Raw genomic sequence first — 22,739 nt, forward strand, 5'->3', positions numbered from 1 at the left:
GATGTCTTTCCTACCACCACCAGTCCAGACCAGAGACTATAGATATATATATACATATATAGTATATAATTAAAAGAAATGTCTAAACTTCTAAGCATTACATTTTGAGAAGATCAGCCCGGGTTAGTACTTCTGAAAGTCATGCTTCTCTCCATTCTGTCTCTGGTAAGAACTTTCATTATCTGTGCTCAGTTTCCCGAATAAGATAGTATTCAATTTCATCTATATTCAAGCCATTAGTATGTAATAAAAATTTACATAAGCCTCAATTACAACCACAGTACATTAATTTATTGAGTTAAATTGTGGATACACGATTTCTAATGGAACGAGGTAAAGTAATATATAAGCAGAGAAATCACATGAAGTCACTCAGCTTAGTCACTGAAAATGCCCCCATGGATTTGGAGGCCATACATTTTCTTTGTAGCCATTCTCAAGTTGCATTTGCAAGAGATGATTTCTTTCGCACACATATGGGCAATGTTAACAGGCTCAAGCCATATGACATGGATGACAAAGATACGGAGTTAAATAACAACAAGAAATCATACTTCTTAGATTAGTGCATGCTTTATTATATCCTTGAGAGGTACTGCTGGTGAAGCTGGTCTGTGAGTAGTGCGTGGTAACGTACACTAGACCTGAGGAGGGATTTACACAAGTAGAGGCAGCTATTCATAGAGGGACAGCCCTTTCTGTATCAGGCACAATGACATACTCCATCAGAAATCAGTAAGACCTGGGAGCTGCTACAGTGGCCTTTCCTAGATGAATTGGGGAGGCTGAGACTCACCACTGAGTGAAGGTCACGTGTTTCTCCCAGTCCAAATGTCAACCTTCTAATTCCTTAGTGTAACTGATGCATCATGATCCCCATGCTGAAGTCAAAAAAGGTAAAAGTTCTGCATTTATTTCTAAAACTACATAAGATTGATGCCACATGGATTAACACTGTTTTGGATTTCACATATTATTCTGTAGCAAGTCATGAAAGATGATCATTAACTGTGAAAGAGTATTTGTATTAATTCTCCTTGTGCCTGGGGCTTCCAGAATTTTCTTTCTTCTTTTTCCCACAATTTATACACTGGCTTTCCCCAGATTATTGTCAGAGGCAGATTCTTAAAAAGGTATTTAAATGGTATTTGACTTACTACCTACTGCCACAGATAGTAAGAAGTCTCAAAGAGAATAAGATAGTTTACACTGATAAGAGCAGTATACCCCAGAAACAGTGAAGCTGGAGAGTGTGTTTCCACATTGAATGGAAAGTTTTTCCTCATACAAGGTGTACTATAACTAAAGCAGGGTGCAATTACTGTACAAATTCATCTTTGTGGTTTTCCAGGCTGCTCCATCAACATTTTCCCAGTGTGTCACTAGCTGATATTTTCTGTTAAAATGCACACTGATAAAATTTGCAGCATCCTTTTTCAATATATGCTGTTTTGGATTTTGAAGATTGAGATTTTAGGTATGAAAATGTATAACAACAAGCTGCCTTCACAAGCCTTTCAAAACCCTTGTTTTTTTTTCACAAAATTCACCATGGTAACAGAGACAGAGAAAAAAAAAGCAACAAACCACAACAACAAAAACCACGACAACAAAGAAAACTTCATCCAAAATGGAACGGAATAGTGTTGAAATGTTAAATTCTTGCGCTTTCATTCACCATTAACTTCACATGAGAATCTTTCATTTCTGACTTAAAAAGTAAACATTAGTTGGATAACATATATAATTCATTGGGCTCCAGCTTGCTTGGGCTTTTATTTTAAAGTATTTTTATTCTTTTGTGGTTATGAGGAAAAAAGCAGGAAATACAAATAGCTGTAATATGTGACCAGTGTATTTTGTATACTGTTTGATGTAAATAGCTAAAAGGAGAGTTTCTTGTTGCACAAGTGTTGCTGAGAAAGAAAAGTGCTGAGGCTTTGAAGTGGGTCAGTTTATCTTTACAGCACTCAGCAGGCATTCACTTAGTTTGTTGTGTTTACTTTCAAGAGAATAAAAACAGCAACAAGGCTACAAAGGCATATTGCTGCTTATAGAAAATTGCTAAGAGGAAAGCAGAGGGTGGCTTTTTGCCAGTGTACAAAGTTCAATAGCCTGTGTCTTTTCACCTGTGAAAAACCTCAGCCCATATTTGTTGGCTCATTTCCATGGGAACCTAAAATTTTTAATCAGGACAGTTCTCCTGGGCTTGGAGTTCTAATTCTCCTTTTCCTCAGGTTATTCATAACATAAAGTACATCCCCAGACCTTTTAATAGTAACTAGTGGCCCTGAAGGCAGCTACTTTAAGTTCTCAACTCTTCATGAGTATTGCCTCCTGTTGTTAATGGCAAGCTTTAAAGAAAACTCCTTGTGTTTAATTATGTCTATGGATAGTTTCCTATCAATATTCCACAGCCTTTGTTTCATGTACTCTGAGTTCTCCTGTTCAAGAATGATGGGGAACTTCTGGAGGAAATCCAACAGAAGGCCATCAAGATGATGAGGGACCTGGAGCATCCCCTGTGGGAGGAAAGGCTGGGAGACCTGGGACTGTTCAGCTTGGAGGAGACTGAGAGGGAATCTTATCAACACTTTATATGCTTGGGGGAAGAGGAAGAGTGGGGGGTGGATGAGAAATGGATGGGACCACATTCTGCCCAGTGACAGAAGAAGAGGTAATGGACACAGACTGGAGCATAGGGAGTGAATATACTATGGCTAATCAACCCGTGTTTTTTCTCTTTTTTCCTTTTCCCCTTTTCCAATTGTAATAAGTTCTAAACAAATATTTAAAATTTCACCTTAAAAGACTTAAAAGATTTTTTATTCTAGTACTTCATTTTTAAAAAATTACTCATGTGAATGATGTTTACAGGTAGCCTAACACAGAACTGCTGTTGAAGACAGACTGAAAGTGCATTAATACTTGCACAGTGATAACTGTGACCACACTGGGGATGAAAAGGAATAATCATCTTGCTGGTTAAGGAATGAGACAGTGGTGAACAAAGTCAGAAGCCAAACTAACATATTAACTTCTGCATCCCATAGCCACTAAGGAGATAACTACCTTCTGCTGATGAAGCAGTCTGCTAAGGGAATTAACTGCTGCTCAGAAACAAGTGAATTTGTCTTATCTGACACTCAGCAGCATCCCTTCCCTCTTGGTCTATTATCTCCCTGTTTGTATTGTATATAAGTTGTGATAAATAGAGATTGTGTTGAATATTCCTCAGTTTCAGAGAGCAAAATGCAGGCTCTGGCATAGGTTTCAGCTGGAAAGATAAGCCACATGCAAATTAGAAGTTTGAGTCTTTCAAGATAATTGGCTTACTGCAACAAAATTGACTAAACGTGGATTTAAATAGGCTTGCTCAGTAAGTTCAGATTTAGAAAACAGCGCCCTAACAATGGGAAAAAGTTTATTATTTTTAATATTTCAAATTTGTGCTGATGGACCATCTTGATGTTAAAAGTCATAGTCAATGATTTTTTTTTGTTTTGTTTTGTTTTGTTTTTTAAATAAAATTGATTTTCAGACAAGAAGATGAAGAAAGTTTGTTCTATGCTGTCTGAGATTAAGCTTAATTTGTTCTTACATTCTGTAAGTGATTTTTAATTTTTCAATAAAGATTTGCACAGTCAGCTGGCAGCAAACTCTTTAATCCAAGCAGATTTGACACAATGCAGATGGAATCAATCAGATGGGCTGATTGATAATGGATTATTATCCCATTCAGTGTTTACCTATGCTTTACACTGATTAAAACTCATGATATATTAAATAAACAAGACAGTAAATGTAAAATCTCAACAAAAGATGCATATCAATATGAAGATTCATGCAGTCCTTAAGAAGCTTTGGATCATAGACTTGTCTGCAGATGAGGGCGTCAGAAAATTTAACTCAAACAGAACATGTCTGCTGCCTTTTGTTATTCAGCAGATTATTTCCGCTTCTATGCGTGACAAAAACTTCAAAGTTTAAACTACCAAATGGGGGCATAATCTCGAATCATTGCAGTAAAGGTAGAAATTATCTTAGTATTTCTTTTCCATAACTCTTCATTTGTTGGTTCTTAGGATAACCCCTACTAGGTATTAAAGCTTCCCTGTTGCAGCTGAAATTGCGGAAAAAACAGCACTTAACAACTTATGAAAAACTTCCTTCCAGGCAAGCACTTACCAAAAATTGTGGGATCCATAAAAGCACAAACTAGAAATTATGTTACACTCTGGAACCAAAATTATCTCAATTAATAGTATTCTAAAATAATTTGAACTTAAAGATTCTGCTTGTTACTTTTCACTTAGTTACTTTTCAGTAGTTTCTTTTCCTGTTTCCTTTCCCTGGGAATGTTTTTACTAAAACAAACATTTCTCACAATTTGACTTAATTTTGAAGAATAATTTGTGTAAATAATATATTTACTTTGAGTCCAATGAGTCTTTTTTTTTTTTTTTTTTTTTTCACGTGCTTTGTCACAACATATAGGATGACATTTGTCAAAACACATGTAACTGAAATAATCTCATTCTACCTAAACTTGAAACCGAAACAGGAGAAACCCAAAAGAGCTACTGAAAGTAAATTTTCCTGACTTCCCCGCATGTGCTCTGTTCATAATTTCTCAGTGTAAGCAAATCAGCATGAAAACAAAAAGGACATGCTGGACATTCCAGTACTCAAACATAAAAGAAAAAAAAAAAACCTAAAATGTATGTTTGCTTACTTAGGCACACTTGAAAATATAAACATGAAATGGATGTAACACAGAGCTCCTGTTGAACCGAAAGAGGTTTCTAAGGAGATAAGGTGAGGTAGCACTTCATGGCTTTGTATTTGGTTTGACTTTTTACATGTTCACTATACACATTTCACAAGGTGTCAGTAGTAAAAGACAAAAAAGTCAAAGCTGTATCTAAGGACACTGCTGAAGCAATAACCAAAATTAACTGAATAAATGAAAGTCATTAATTTATTATTTCATGTGCAGATGATGCTTGCAGGGTTCCACCAAGGTTAATCAATTTATCTAACTAAAAAGACCACGAGGGAATGGTGAATTCCTGATGCTGATGTTGAAGCCTATTTGTTATTGGTGAGTAAATAGAAGTCAAGGGATTTTAAAACAGTTTAGATCTCATCTTCGTGATAAAGTGACAGCATTATTGACATGTCTAGTCACACCCTATCTTTGTAATTTTAGCAGCCCAAGAAAATTGTTAAGAAAAATAATCATCACAAATAATTTACTTATGATGGATAACATAATTTGCAAAACAGTAACATCGCTCATTATTAATTTTGCTTGACCCTGTCTAGTACAAACCTTTGTTTTAAATTGCCAGTAGTTTTGACAAGTTAAAATATTTGTACTGTAATTTTGTGTATTGTAGATTTCATTCCAGATTGCTTCAATTACATTTGTTGATGCTGTAGTACTCATGGAAAATGGACATAGAAACCATTCCTTCCCTTCTGAGAAAAAAGGAATGAAAACATGGCTTTTTTTTTTTTTTTTTTTTTTTTTTTTTTTTTTTTTTTTTAAAGTAATGTTACAAATAACACTCAAATTTTGTTTTGAACAGTTTGGGCCTCCCATTTTTGGGTAAAGTTTTTATAATCTTGGATAAGGATTAATATGGGAGAAGAAGTAGAGCTATATTTGTGATCTACTGTTGTAAAGTTATTAGTCCAAATCTGGGCAGTAGGGCTACTTTTATGGCAATAAAAGGAACAGTTCTGGGGACTTCTGGGGTACTGGAAGTCAATCATTAAACATTTATAACAGTGTCTGTTGTGATTTTGGCTCACTCCAGCTAGAACACTATGGAAACCACAACCAACGGCATTTTGCACCTCTTTTCTGTTTGGAGGTTAATAAATCTTAATGGTTCAGACACAGCCAATCCCATTTCAGTCTGTCTTTTATCCTACAGAGTAAATCAAATTTAAAATATTTTTAGCCTCTATCAACTGCAGATTATAGTTGTTTATACAGTTTAACAACTGAGATAGCAAAAATAAATAAATAACTAAAAAATAAAAAAAATAAGGTCTCACAAACAAAACTCAAACCTCCTATGGCTGATTAGATTTCTGCGTGTGGCTGGACTGCACATCTGCCACCTCACAGAGCAATTAGGCATGCTCAGGGCTACAGGTGTACATCTGGGTTTTCATGTGAGACCTATCAACAGGGAATTTATCTCTGCTGTGATCCTAATAATCCCAACAGATGACACACGTGTTGCTTAAAGTGGGTAATCTTACACTAATGACAAGGTGATGTGAGCTATACTTCAAACACTGCCAGGGGGTAGATTAGCCAAATCTTGCAAGTCAAGCATCTGAAAAATAAAGTGCACAGGCAAAGCATTTAGCTGTAGTAACTTGTCCAACAACTCCAATTCTCTCAGGCAATATTCTACCGGCCTTGCCATGAAACAACACTTCTTAAATTCTATTCTTTCTTATTTTTTTTATTTTTCCCCCACTAAATTTCCCATTGAAAGTCTGCAGGAAAGGAACAGCAATCTGTCCTATTATACACAGTCTGTTTCCCACAGAGAAGACTGTCACTCTGTAAAACAAGGTGAACAATAGCATGTCATGTACTGGAATACAAAAGCAAAATTCCCCAAAGCTGCATACCTTTTGCCTGCAACACAGCATCTTAAAATGCAAACTAAATTAAAGATATCTTAAAATTGTAGTAATAAAAGAAAACCATGGGTTGAATAAAAGCTTACTCTTTTGGCCACCATCACAGCTTTGGCTAGGATAGAGTTAACTCTCTTTCTAGCAAGTGGTATGTTGCCTTGTTTGGAATTTAGAATGAAAATAATGTTTATAACACAGGTATGTTTCAGCTGCTTCTTCTCCCTGCCAACAAGGGAATGGAAGTGCACAGGGGAAGGAAAAGAACCAGAACAACTGTCCAAAGGAATGTCCTGTACTTATGTGGCATCATGCTAAATAATACAACTGGGAGACTTGTCTGAGGAGCAATCCCCACTCTGGGTCTGGCTAGATATTTGTCAGCAGATAGTGAGCAATTGCATTCTACATCATTTACTCTCTATATTTTTATTACTATTAATATTCCTTTCCTTTCTGTCCTACTCTTTACCTCAACAATGAGTTTTTACCTTTTTCACCCTAATTCTCTCCCCCAGGGACTACAGTCCCTTTATCAAGGATTATAACAATATTGTTTTAACATACTCTGTTCAGATCTTACATCATCTCCACTTTGTGCCCCATGTTGGATGCTGAAAGGACTGTTGTGGTTATATCCTTCTGGCTCATTCTAGCTATTGTTAAGATGCCAGCAATGTAACATAGAGGTTTTGAAACAATACCTGATCATTTGTGTTGCCTCCTTCGTTTTCTTCTTCACACAAACACCTTCATTTTGCTTTTCATGAGGATTGCCCTTCGACACTAAGTAGATAAACAAGCTGCCCTAAGTTTTCTGCATCTAGGTTCATCAGCTGAAAATGAAAGGGACAGCAAAACTTTAGCCCAATTCAGCTGCTTTGTTGTTATTTACATTGCATAAGTTACTCTTTGCAAAAGTAGTCAATTTATCACTGAGCCTTTGTACACAGTGAAGTGTCACTGTGAGAATACATGCTTTTTGGATGGCACCAGGTGGAGCAGCATCATACATATTTATATTCAGACAGAAAAAAAAAAAAAAAAGGAAACAGGTGGAGCCCAAATGGTATAACATTCATATGTTTCCTTGTAACAATATTCATCCTAACAGTGTCAGTTCTCCTAACTGTCTTGCCATGCTTTCCCTGCTAGAAACTAATAATATATACTGGTTTGCTAACAGGCATCCTAGGTACTTTCCAAGTCTCAGGAATAAATAAATTTATTCTTAAGAACAGAGAAATGAATTAGCATTTTCTTACTGATTTATTCTGCCTTAAAGATTAGTCCCAATTTTAGGAATTAGGATATACTGTCTTAGATCTCAAGCATAGCTGTACTGCTATGTAGAGGCTTTGAAATTTCCAAAATACAAAATTCTCTATCTGCTGGAAACATAATTAGTGGGAGGTTTATGTACTTCAACTATTTTAATTAATTTTTGAGATGTTATAAAACTAAAGGTCTTTATATTGATTGAAAAACAAAAGCAAACAAAAAAATCAAATGCAAACAATCCTAGTTTACTTAAAGGCCATTTAAGAGAGATTAAAAAACAACAACAACAACAACAAAAAAAAACAACTGGAAAAGCAAAACCACAGTTTACTGTGAAATAGATACATGTTGTGTAAATATTTAGTTATGGTTTGCAAACTAATATTGGAAATGCTTGCATCATTGCAAGTGACCAAACAACCAGAGTAAAATGACAGCCTATTCCTTGTACATCCTAGGTTTAAATATTGTGAATTAATTTGGATATCTGTGGAGCCTGCACAGCCCTACTAAGTACCTTCAGATGTGTGGGTGTGTTTTTGTAGGTGAGAGGGAGGTAAGCTGTCCATTCATACGACTTGTGCTGAGGCTGCAAAGTCTACTCTTCCACAGACATGGAACACTACTTTTTCTTTTCTTTCTTGATTTGACTTTGCTAATAACAGTCACAACATCTCAGAACCAGACCACCATCCAGGCAGTCTTTGGATGATTTGGTGGGATTGCTGATATTTAACATAAAAAAACCTCAGACTTTTGATTAACTAGAAGAAATACTTACAAAATCTATGCCAATGCATGAATGTATTTGCATCTGTTCACTGAAATTTTTCTTTGGTCCAAAGAGGCAATTTGTGGTGTAAATTCAAGATTTACATTCAATATTATTATACCAGAGCTGGGAGTTTATGAATAGAACTGTTAAATTTCAACTGAGAAACTTATACATCTATTGCGTGTCCTGCAGAAGTATTGATGAGACTCGCTGGCAGCATTAGGTTTATCTTTAAAAGGTAGCCGTCACTGAGAATAACCTAAATAACTTGCTGCTGCATTAAATAACTTCAGCATTTGTAGCACAAATTGAGCTCGCTAGTGGACTGTGGCATCCTTTTGCATCACCACTTTCAATTATCTCTCTGTGACACTCCAGCAGTCCTAGGTCTGCAGATACAGCACTTAAGAAGTGCTTTGCCATCCTGCCTAGGATGAAGCCATATGCACAGCGCTCCCGTGGAAACCCCAGGACTGCATGTGCAGCTCTTTTGTAGTGTTGCAGAAACAATTTGGTTTGAGTTTCTTGGCAGTCTTTCTGCAGAAAGTTATTTTTCTGCCAACAAAGACATCACTTAAATAGAAGACTGTCTTATAGACAAAGTAAAAAGACCTACAGATTACAGAAGAGCATTTTTTTTTTTCTTGGTGCAGTAGATATATCTTAAATCCAGCAGACTTCTTTCAGAATTTCAAGTCCCACTTACTTCATCATCACAAAGTAATTCTGAGGGTTTCCAAGGCTGTGTTGCAGGCATGATGTTTCATAGGAGTCTGGCCTGAAGTCTGACAGTATAGATACACACTTCCAGTTTCGGTGAGCAGGAAGAACTAAAAATGTAATCAGCATTTAATAGAAATTAAACAGTTAGATGGTTTAGTTTTTCCTAACATCTTTCTTATTTAAAGGATGTTCTTTTGTTTGTTTTTTGTCTTGTTTTGTTGGTTTTTTGGTCAGTTTAGAGGAAACAGCTGCTTTGAATTTCACAACTGATTGTTTTGAGGCATATGAAGAATGATTTCTTGCCAGACAGCTTCACTGTTATCACACCTGGCTGTGGATTCTTGTCTCCCTTCTGCAGCATTCCTAGCTTAAAATTCTTCTCACTAGTTTGTCTAGATTGCTGGCAAAGATGTTTTTGTCCTACCTGGTTGAATGAATCCTGCTTCTCTCTATCAGGTGGCACTGTCCACAAATCGCTGTACAGCTGTAAAATACAAGTTCTTCCTGTTGACACCACCTACACAGATATTGAAACTCTACCTCTCTCTTCCTTCTCCCCCACTCCAGGAATCTTCTTCAGTACAGTTATACTTTTCTTTCGATAGAATGAAAATACAGTAAGTACTTTGAGAACAAGTGCCATTACCCAAGAGAGTTAGTGTACAGCCACAACTATTTTAAAAATAAATTAAGATCTTTTTAAGGTCTGTTTTCAGATTTCAAAGGCTAAAAAGTACATATTTGAAATCACTTCTAAGTCTTGAGAAAGAAATTCCACTTTATTTTGAAGAGCACAAACCATCCTGCACAGCTTTTATAATACCACTTGTGTCATGAGGCAGAAAACAGATTCATCAGCCAAAAACCTGTTGTAGCAATTGGACAGATTGATATGATGGAAAAAGGTGCTTCACCAGAGGTGTAATGATGGAAGAATCAGCATGATAGAAAAGTGATATAAAGGAAGGGAAGAAGATTGCTTACCCATATCAGAAGATTCCAGGTTTGCAGGGAAAACTTCACTAAGGAGCCAGGGTCCACCCCTTTCAGTCACACCTTTTTGCCTTCACCTGTCTCCTAGGGCTGACCGAGTCCTCTCCCCAGGTGTTCAACCAGTGGTTCAGGCCGTGACTCAACAGATCTTGCAAGATCTCTGGCTATTTTGACGTATTACATTTCTTATTTGTGGTAAAACAAAATAAGCTTGGTTTAACCAGGAGAGGCAGAGTGAGGAGGAGAGTTAAATTATAATTGGTTTTAAATTATAACAATCTGCTCAGAAACAGATGAAAATAAATCATAGTTTCCTGTTTTATATATTTTTTTCTTTTGACGTGAGCAGAAAAAAAAAGGGAAATGAAGTGGAAATAAACACCACCACACAGAATAATCAATTTCTTTTTGAAAACTGAGATAACCATCTGGTTTTGGATGACATAAGACAAAAACACAAAATTCATAGAGGCACAAAGGATGAGAATGTATTACATGGAAAAGGAGTACATCAATAGAATACAGCCATCTAACACTGGAAATGACAGGATCACCCAATAGTACTTAAAATTTGCTAAAATTTGAAGAAGTTGCTTGAGATTCAGTTTGTGCTCTTTTTATTAGGGAGGGTATATTCTGAATGTATTTTTGTTATCTTTGAAAATTATTGAAAAGATAACATTTCTGCTCGAAAGGAAAAAAAAATCTCCATTCTGTTACTGTGCTAGATATAAACAGTGCAATAAAAAAGTTTGATATAAATAGGGTGTTAATGATTTCATGCATTATAAAAGCAGGATACCTCTATATGAGCCATTTAGAATAGCAATTTTAAATTCTATATTTGCTTTGTGTAACCATAAAAACAAGCCAATATGCTAGATATCTTCCGCTAGCAAAGGAAGAACAGTAATTCTTCAAAATAAGTACTTCTTTCAGTTCCCCCAAATTACTCTATAAGCTAAAATGTACATGGTAGGCATGGAATTGTTGCCTCTAAAATCCTGAGATTGTTCCATATTTGTAAAAAGTATTGTGAAAGGAAAGAGGCTGTTGATAGAAAAATAGCACAAGACAGCATAAAACATTTGAGGGAAACCATCTCCAGAATTACAGATATGAGTTCTGATTTGTGAAAACTGAGAAAATAGGAAGAGTTGTATGTCAGCAGATAAAGACAATAGTGATGAGTATTAAAAATGTTATTTTCTCATTTAAGTTTTTTTCATTTAAGAACATGTGGCAGTCTCAATTTGTCTTACATGAAACAACTGACAGCTGGCGACATAGCCATGCTGACAGATGGCACTTCGGTGTTGTGCGTATTTCTGCTTATGTATGTGTGAGAATTTGGAAGATTGGATGAAGTAATGGCAGGGTACAAAGATATTACTTGCAGTAGAAAAGCTATTGCAGTAGAAAAAGGATTATTTTCACCCCCCAGTTGCCTTTCATTTCTATGCTTGCTTAGGGAAAGGATAGTAAATTTGGGGTTTGGGAGAGGACAAGGCAAGGTTGCACACTTAATTTCACAGAAAAGACTTCAGTACAGTAGCTGAATGAGTTTCCTGCAATCTTATCTAATTTTGATTTCTAAGTATTTATTCCTCTAGGAAATGTACAGTTGATTGAATACTTATTTTGTTTCTGATGAAGAATGTTTTTTAGATGACAGATACCAGGGCACACTTCTCTCCTTTCTTCCTTTCCTTTCTTCCTTTCCTTTCTTCCTTTCTTTCTTCCTTTCTTTCTCTTTATTTATTTTTTTTATTTTATTTTTCAAACTCCTATCTTTTACATGCATTTCTGTCATAGTTTCGGTAACACCCTAATTTCTACCTCTGCTAGCTTGCATTCCTCTTCTTTTCATGATGAAGGTGAGAATGATTATTTTTACTGTAGGAGGCTACATCCTGTCTCTCTTGCTTTATGTCTCCCTTTCTTATTGCTACTAAGTGTAGAAGCATCTGTTCCTGCCTCTGTGAATTGCAATCTCTCAGACTTCTAACTGCAACCATGGAAGTGTAACAAATGGGGTTTGGGTGAGCTGCTCAGAGAGAAGACGTGTCAGTGTGAGCTGTTTGTGATTCATCAAGGTAAGTGGAATCAGGAACAAGTAGGAAGTTTCTTTCATGAAGATTTGCACTTGGCTGAATGAACACGATTATGTTGGGAAGGCCTTTCCGAGGTCATGCACCTGTGATTGCTAAACACCAGAAAAGAGAGATTTTCCTGTCACCTCCTTGATTTTTTTATTTTTATCATTTTTATTACTGAAATCACTCATTTTACCTTCCAAACCCCCAATAAAAACAAGAGAGACATGTAATCAAGGAAGCTTCAGATACCTTGTAAATAGAAGGTATGGAGTTGATGTAGTTGGACACTTGTGCTGTGTGTTATAACCAGATTTAAAGCAAGCTGGTGGTCTTGGAATTACAGAGCTGTGCTTTTTAAGACCTTCTTAACTTGCAGTGCTTTCTGTTTCTCTCTGTCAGTTTTTTTTCTCTATCATGGCTCTCTTAAAATTTCATGAGTGACTGTTATTTACATTGTAGTTTTGTGCAAGCTTTTATTACAAATAGTGATGTGATGGTCCTCACAGGTAAGTTCCAATTTTGTCCCACTGGATTCTTGATCTGAGAGAGAAGCTACTGTTTTTCAAACTGTGAGCTTTAAAAGCTAAATTTTTGTCTGGATGGTGAAGAGGAGAGAGCACAGTGAATGTTAAGTGATGGATGGAGCTGTGAAAAGTGTCAGGGATGCCGATACAGAACTGCAGTGTCCTGGGAGGGAGACATGGCCTGAGGAAGGAATTTTAGTGATTAAACAACAAAGAAGTTATGGCATAGTTAGAACTGGGGCTGTGGATTCAGAGAGTAGATGGGATTTCTCAGTGTAAGGTAGTTAAAATTAACTGGTGAGTGCACCGTGGAATGAAACTGGGACCTGTGGGAATGCAAAATCTGGAATAGAACCAACTCCCTGAACTCCTGTACTAAGAAACTTGTTGAGTTTTTAATTTTACTTTTACCAAATTCATACAATAAGGTTCCTTAACTTTGACTGGCATTTCAGATAGTGCGAGAAAATCTGCATTTACATACTCTGAACTGTAAATTGTATAAAATACCAAAATTACTTAGAAAATTAAAGCTACCGTGAGACTTGGAATAGTTTTACTAATAGAGCTAGTAGTTCTTCATCATACGGAGTCTCAGAGTGCTGTATTGTGTGCAGGACCAATGAGATGCTGCACTAAACTATAAGAGACGACAAATCTTCAGACAAGGAGCTCCACAGTCCAGAAAGAAAATGCTCTTATGAATTCTGTACCTCACATATATTTTTTCAACAAATTAGCCCTTGATGATCTCAATCAGATGCAGTTTCTCTTGATTTATGGTGTGGCAGCACAGGATGCAATACTGGTGACAAAGTTGACATAGGAAACAGGTCAGTAAATGGCTTTGCTAGTTGAAGAATGATTCAACTTCTGTGGTACAATCAAGAGTATATATATTTAATGTGTTAGTCCCTTTGAATGTTATTTGAACACATACTGCTAGGAAAGGGTCAAGCTATGACTTAAATTTCAGTGTTTAGTGCTGCACTTGGCACTCTCTTAATTATTATCAAAATACACTGCAAATGGCCTACAAGTCATCTCCTTCAAGGATTTTTAATAGATTGGAAACAAGAACAGTGGGTGATACTCAGGCAGGAATAAATACACAGAGAACATCTGTGGCCTGCTGAAAGTGGAGCTGGAGCACAATAGCCTAAACAAGTGTGACAGCAAAGCTTTCTGAACTGCCAACATGGACCGTCTTTCTGTTTTTGGGGAGGAGAAGCAATAAAACCTCACTGAAATATCTGAATAACAAGGAAAAGAAACCCTGAAGAGCTTGTACTCTCCACATGACTGACAAAAACTTGCTTCAGATTTATGCACAGCCTGATCCTGGTTTGGTTTTTGCTAAGGGTACTGTAGCCTTTGGGATTGTCTGTGCTACTTCCTAGGTGAAGAAAAAGGTGCTTTTGTTGACTGTAAAGAGTCAGTTTGCCAAAAATTGTGCAGAATGAATACTCTGACTCTCACTGTTGTTGGGTAAGCTGTGACTCAGGCTTAACCATTTAGTTGAGGGAAGGAGAGGAGGTGTGTACTGGTGAATAAGAGGATTTGGCTTGTGGCTTGTCTTGGTTCATACCAGACCTATCCAGGATGCATACAGGTGAATTTGGGATTATGTTAGAGTGTGCCACATTGCAATGTGACTTTTCCTTCTGGGAAGTGCTCTGGAATCTGCCCAATGCCTATGTTCACAAATGAATTTGTGCATTACGAATGGGGACAAAAGATAACTGTGGGTTTAAACACAGGATTAGATACCACTTGATTTACAGGGAGTGCACATGAATTATCAGCTGTCTCTAATTCTACAGGAAGACAGTTGTTTGTGGGTTGTCATTTTGCTTTAAAAACTTAAAGGGGTGAAGAAATGATCTCCTGTAGCCTTCCTTTCCTAGTTCATTCCTGATAATTAAATTTAAATAGATCTGGTGTCTCTGAGGCAAGAAATATTCCACAAGCCAATTGAAGCTGACAAAAATTAATATGATGAACTATAGGCAGATGTCCCCAAGAAAGTGGATGTCACTTAGCAGAATGCCTGTGGATTGTCAGGTCACAAATGTCTTTCACATATTTGGTATTTCTCTGACCATGGATAACAAAATGAAGATAACTGTTCCTGAGATGTACAGATGTGAATCCCAAATAGGAGTGTGAAAGGTCTTGAGAGCACACTTTTGCTGCCAAGCCAGTTCAGTCTTTTAATAGACTCATATTTAGCTTGGAGTCTCACTGGAAGCTAGAAATGATCAGTAACTTTGCAATGATATTGTTTCTGCATAAAATGCAGATGAATATAACTTCCTATTAAGCTTTAATGCTATGTATATTAATGCATAACATAGATTTTTCCCCTTGCATCTTAATTGTGCTTTAAAACTTTTTTATAATAGAGTCAGTATGAATGTGGAGTCTAATGCCATCTCTGGACATCATTAGATTACTTTATGAGATGTTCATTCAGGGAGGCTGCATAGCTGTATGGTGTCAGGCCATTGGCAGGGTGTGCCAAATCGGGCAACATTAGGGAAAAGCCATAGTCCCTTTTATATCTTACTTTGCTGTCCCTCCCCTCCTATTAATTCTATCATTGCCACTGTTTTTAGTAATTAATGACAAGAGAATTCACAGTACATTTTGGGATACTTGTGAAATTTACTCCTGTTTTAAAAAGAAAGATCTTAAATGATCTCACAAAGGTCATCACACATAACAGCTGCAAAAGGCACTACTTTTGCTTCTGTCTCACTTTCTCCTTGCTTAAGGGAATATATGCTTTTTGTGAATCCTTCTCAGACTACAGTGTTTGTGGAAGGTAGAAGATGCACATTATTCTGATGTGTTGGCCTGAAATCCTGATACTGATAAACTGATAAACAATCGAGTACTAAAAAGAAGCTGAATTTCTTTCAGTGGAGGATGAAAATTTGTTTTTCTAAAGAAGCATCTAGGATTACATGAGAATGAATTAAACTGTAACAGATCAGATCTCAGAGGTCATCAGCGATGACGCATTGGATTATAAAACCAGAATATGGTAGCTGATCACTGCAACTTGGAGAAATGGTCTGAGAAATGCTCTCAGCAGCTGTTTGACTAGCAAAATGTGAATTTAACTGTTTCCAGTTACTTTGGTAACCTGCTGGGTACAGTACACATAGGATGCCCCCTTAGTGCTCTACAGTTTTATTTCACAATAACCCGTTTTGCAAACCTTAAACTGTGTTTGTACTGATATCCATAAGGAAATCATGGAAATTTCTTCTAGCTGTAAGGGTCCTGGATCAAGTGATTTACCAAGAACTCAAACCATTGCTACTGAAGTTAATTTCAGCAGAACAATCTTCTTCCTCACATGTGCACACACTCATACCCATCCAACCACCTTCCTGAGCTAAAATATTACTTCCCCAATGCTGAATACTCTACTTACAATAATTCTACTGTATGCCAGTCTGACAGGAAAAGTCTTCACTCTGCCACTTTTATATTACCTAGCAATTAAGGAGTTTCGTCTAAATTCCACGAGGGAGGCAAGGATTGCTTCAGGTCTAAGCTGTTTCCTGGAAACACTTTCACACTTTCTAGCATGATACCAGATGAAAGGGTGAGCTACTGGGGGCTCAGTACCACATGCTGAGAGAAGGTTGAGCAGCTAAAAATTGATAGAACTTGTAAGTTCCAGCAGTTTTACTTACACAGTCAGTAACTGAAATAATTTCAAAATGAAAATTATGGAAACAAAACCCTGAAATAGTACCACTACTGTTCCTAAGAATCATACATTATAATCAGAGTAATTTAATGAACAACATAAGCATATGTTCCTTTTTCTACATGTGGCTGGCTGTGGCATATTTTGGATTTTAAAATAACTCCCCTAAAAATTTAGTACCAAATTATGATTGTATTTGGACTTGAGATTTCCTTTAGCTACTCTTTTTTTTTTATATATATTTTCCCCCCCATGACAGTCTGTCTTGACCTCCACACATGACTAGTGGTGAAGGAGACCTCTCCCATTTCAGAGGCACCTGCCTATGATGGGATTGCTGTGACATCTGACACAGGCAATCAGGCTGTATTGCAGCTGTGGTATTTTCCTCTTTGGAGGTTTATTCTCCATTGAAAAACAGTGGCTGATTGATACCTCCATAAAGTGACATTAACAGAAAGCATACAGTGCATTACTGCATGGAGATCCCACTTCAGGGGTATGTATGGAAACCTTCATCATGGGCTTAAAAACTATGGCAAGCAGACACCTTGCTGTTTGATACATGGGTGAAGATGCTATTTGCTTGAGGGAGTCTGCCTGAATTTTATGGAACATAAATCTTGACATTTCTCTCCTGTCTGTTTCATCTGTATGCAAGTCAAAAGCTTGAATCCAAAACCTACAATATAACAACTTATCCTGGCCCTAGCCTGTAATGTGAGAGTAGACACTGACATCTGATCATTCAGTCCCTCTAGTTGTTAGCAATTCTCTGTAATTTAACTCAACAACATCTAGCTGATGAATCATCATATGTTAGTAGAGGAAGAAAAAAGTCCATTCAAATCATAAGCACTCTGCTCAGGGTAGACTGGGAGAGATCAAAGCTAAAAAACAAACCAAACCACAACAAAACAACCCAAACACACAGGCTGTGGTAAATCTGATTTGTTTGGAAAAAAAAAAAACAACTCAGAAATAAACATAATAGTTATATGAGTATGGCCTTTGAACAGTGATTTTACATTTCATATGTATTGCTATAACACCACATCCATTAACACTTGCTAATAATGTTAATGACTGATGATGTAGAGATATCCATTCCCTTGCTTCTCTTTTTATCTACTCTGAAGATTTTAAAGCTTGAGCAATTTCATCTTTTTGCCCCAAACTATAAGATTTTTCCCATTCATGCTTTGTAACAAAGTTTTCTTAATGCATCCTTGGGTGGCTAAAATGCATCCTTCAGCTCCAGCCAGTACATGTGGTTCCACTCTTATCACATGTTTATCTGCCTTATGATCATATATTCAGAATACTAAACAATTGCATTTTCAGTAGACATAGAAAATTTGATATATACTTGTTATATACTAAGTTGCAGATTGCACTCTGACTTTATTGATTTTCTATTAAGCTGTGACACCTAATGAAATGTTAGGTGTTTGGCTTTACTATTTTTTTTCTGCTCTTCAACTTTTCCCGTTCTTTTATTTACCTCATGAATATTAATCTTCTAGCCTAATTGGTTTTACTGATTTTTTACATGATTTAAGATATTTTTATGTTCAAATAGCAGGTACTTTAAATGCTTTGCTTGCAAATGGAAACTGTAATAAAGACAGAACATAATGAAAAACAGTGTTTAATAAAAGGAAAATAACTCAAACTCTTGTGCAAAAATAAAACATAAGCAAAGACTGAATATTTCAGGAAGCTGGGTTAGGAGAAGACAGTCTAATTTAAAAGACATCAAGTAACATTCTTGAAGACAAACAGGATGGAACTCCTGCTTTCCTCTAGTCTGAGACTTCTCTGAATGTACTCAGTTCCCATAGTAATATTACCATTTGCTTATTCACTATGATGTCCTCCCAGCTGTGATCCTTTAATCATTAAGTTCAGATACTTCAGATCTCTTCCTCCCTGTGAGTCCAGAAAGTCTCTCAAGAATCAGATTAGGTATGATGCTCAACAGTATCATCTTCAAGAATGAATCTCCAGAGCTAGCAGAAAGTGAGCATTCCTGGACTACCTCTGCTTAGACATTAAAAGTGAAACTTCCTTTGAAAACTGAAGGTACATGAAGGTTTAATGCAATGTTTAATGGATGATTTAGCATAATTTTGATTCAGAGAGAATACTTAATTTCTTTTATTGTCCTTTTTATTTCCCCCTAAGCCATTTCTTAACAGTCTAAAGTATTCTTCTGTTAGTAAAATTATATACTACATTAATTTACTCCAAAAATACTGAAATTCATTATATTAGAACTACATAGGGTAATTAAACAATTTTAATTTCATAAAGGGCAGCCACAGAAGATGGCACAGGAAAACAAGAAATTGTGCAGTGACTTCAGATAACTTCCTCTATTAACAAAAACGCAAAACCATCTTGCAATGGTTAAAGCCTCATTCCCACAAATCGCTTCTCCACACAAACTGGTAGCTTTCTTCTTAAGTCAGAACCACCAAAGCACAAAGGAGCGAGTTTGAGAATCAGATTGTTTGCATCCCAGTAGCAGAGAAACATCTAAACTTAAAAGTTTTATTATTATTCTTTTTCAAGGCAACAAGCCAATCACCAGCCATCATTTACTCTGGTGCATTTTTTCATCTTTCTTTTAATAAAGAATTAAGGAGACCCTAAGAAATCTTTTCAAGAATTCTAATTTATGCAATGATATATGTAATGGAATTGTTTACACAAAATATTTGTGCAGTGAACTACGTTTCCGAATGCAAATGTTGGAAAAGATACTGTTTGCGTTTAATCCTGTATGATATTGGTTGTTATATGCTACTTTCCTCAACAGCAATGCAGTTCATTTCAAGTGCTCCCAGATACTGCCCCTCCTCTAGCTCTGATATTACAGGCTCTGCCCCTGCCCCTGCTCATTTGCCAGCAGGTAGCCCTTGGTATGTACATTCTGGGGAAGTTTTGGCCTTGTGCCCAGCAGTAGAAGTGCTAGAGAAAGTTTTTGTTTTCTTTTTAAATGAAGCTTTTGCAAAGTCTCCTATAGAAATAAATAAATAAATAAGCAAATAAATAAATAATCTCTGTTGGGACAAAAAGGCAAAAAAGAAAATAACCACTAAAGTGATGCCTTTTCATAATTTTACTAAGCCTTTCCTTCACATCTGCTGAATTCAAGCCAAATCCCTCACAACTTAGATGGAGTATAGAACTGGAATGCATAGACCATATAATCACATTACCTACTTAGGTTTCCTGACCGTTCTATTTCTATTGTAAGGTGATATGGAACTTCTGGCAAAGGTTGCTAGGAATCTTTCCTCTTTCCAAACTGAAAAAAAAATAAATAAATGCATTAGTAACCACACATATCCATTTGCTTCAGTCTGCTAAACTATTTTGAACAGAAGTCTTTCAAAGAAAAGACATATCATTGCATGTATTTGAGAACTGAAGACCAGATTCCTGTTTTAAACACAAGAACGTTTTGCTCAGAATCTGAATCCATTCTCCTAGAATATAATAGAAGTTTTCCCAGCGATTTATACTGAGAATGCATAAACACATAAGATCACCTTCAATTCTATAAAATTCTTTCTTTTCTCTCAAACAGCAACAACTCCATGGTAATTACAATGCTCATTCCTTCCTGTCAACTAGCTGTGATTGCAGGTGGCCGTAATTGAGCAGGGATGTGACCAGGTGACCACCAGAAGCCCCTTTCAACCTCAACCATTCTGACATTCTGTGAGATGGATTCCTGAAATTGCTGCTGAGCATTCTAATATCCAGGCAGAACAAGAGGAAAATCTGACTGAGAATTAATTCAAAAGAAACAGATTTTTTTGAACCAAAATCTAATCTGACAGGGATGGTTCTATATCTTCAAAGAAAAAGTGATGTTAAAACCCACAAAGGGAGGTTCTTCATCAGAGCAGTTTTACACTGCTTTTACTTTACTTTCTCGCTTTATTACTTTGTATTGACCAATGTATTTGTATTGAGTCTAAATTAATGATAATTTCACCCAAAGTTACTTTGGAATGCCTGTGCTTGGAGATATGCAGTACTGGACTGGATATGAGCCTGAGGGATCTGATACAACTTTGAAGCTGGAATAAATTTGAAAATGCTTTAGGCACAGAATTGGATTAAACAACCTGTCTTTCCAAACTAAATTTCTCTATTTTTTTCAAGGTTTTTTTTTTTTTCCTCTTTTCTTTCAGTTTTATACTTCAAGTTAAGCTGATATTAGATATAAAAGACCATAACATTTTTAGATATACTTTCTTCTCAACTACAACAATCATAATAAATAAAAGCACTTGGGTATTTGTCTTCTTAGAAATGTTACCAACCTAAAACAAACAAACAAAAAAACCATATGTCTTTCTTAATAAAGGTGTCGCACTATAGGAAGTCTCTCACAGTTGATCTGCCATTTATTTTGTAATAGAAATAAGCAGCATAACTATTGATTGTAACTGATTATTAGCTGTGGAGAACTGAGGTGCTGTTTTACTGTATGGTGTATCAAAGCCACCTGTGTAATTACTAGACTGTATTCTTTTCAGAAACCGATTCCAATGTAGAAATTATAGAAAACCTAGAAACCAATTACAGCTTTCTTTGCAGGAAACTACACAGCAGCCTGGCTTGAAAAAGCATAAAACAGCTGTGGGACGTTCTATAGTTCATGTGCATAAAGCCAAGATTAGCTGAGACTTGTTGCACGTGTCCATTTCCTGGTCTGTTCTTGTCTTTCCCTTGTACTAGAACAGGAATGAGAAAGATGACAGTTCTCAGTGGCACACTAGCTGAGAATTCACCTTGTAGAAACTATAGTAGGGCAAATAAACTGCTTGGAAAAATACAAAAGGAACATTCCTTTTTAGCTCCTTAGTTAAAAACAAATATTTTAAAGTAGAATAAATTAGAACTTAATAATTAAATGCATGCGTTTTTGCCATTTGGTCACTGAGGTGTTAACGTATTTGCAAACAATTCAAGTACAAAAATCTCAGAGTTGCAAGAAAGCAGTATGGAAACCAAGTCACTTTTACACTCTGTTCTTAATCACAAAATTGTGAGGAGGTTTTCTGACTGAAGCATGAATTATTATTATATTTAACCACTCTAAAAGACAACTCCAAATAAATTAGCAGATACAGTGTTTTGAAAAACACTGAAGAACTCTACTTATGTACTTTAACGTACCTGGAAGGGTAAAGAGTCAAATCAATTTGAAATGTGTAAAACACGAAGTTCTAAATTATGAAGCTTTTACAATGTGTAAAAGCTATGTTGTCTGAATGCATATGCTTCTCAAAGGCAGGTGGGAAAGAGATGATAAAGCTGTTGGCTACCTTTTTTTTATGTTTTGCAGAGATGTCAATGCTTTTAAAAACCATTCTAGTCTTTGGAGCGAGCTCAGAGTTAATATATGTAGTCTAGAGAGATGGATGAAGTACTCTAATACCCTAAAGAAGGAAAAAATGGAGTTTTTCTACAAATCACAGTTGATTATGTCAACAGTTCCTTTATTTTATTTACTTTAAATGTGAGCTAATCAGATGCCTCACAAAACTTATTTTCTTTTTATTTCCATTTCAGGTACACTCAGAATTTATGAACACTATTTGTACGAGATCTCCTTCAGTGGGAACTGTGCTGCCATTTTCCCTCTTCCCATGCCCCACACAGAAAACTAAGCGATGTATTTTCTGTTATTTAGAAAGACTCATATTTCTGTACCGTATGGGGACATAGTCTTATGAGGTTTGGGTAAGAAATCTTATTTCCTGATATAAGTGTTGATGGCCAAAATAAAACTAAGTTCTGTAACTTTTTACAATTGAAACACGCACTCAGTTTCTATGTGCCTTGTCACGGAAAGTACTATGATTTAATAGGCTCATAATCAGGATAAACTAGGACCACGGCCCTCCATGCTTCCTATTGCTGTA

Source organism: Excalfactoria chinensis, chromosome 4 (genome assembly GCF_039878825.1).
Source record: "Excalfactoria chinensis isolate bCotChi1 chromosome 4, bCotChi1.hap2, whole genome shotgun sequence".
NCBI classification, from domain to species: domain Eukaryota; kingdom Metazoa; phylum Chordata; class Aves; order Galliformes; family Phasianidae; genus Excalfactoria; species Excalfactoria chinensis.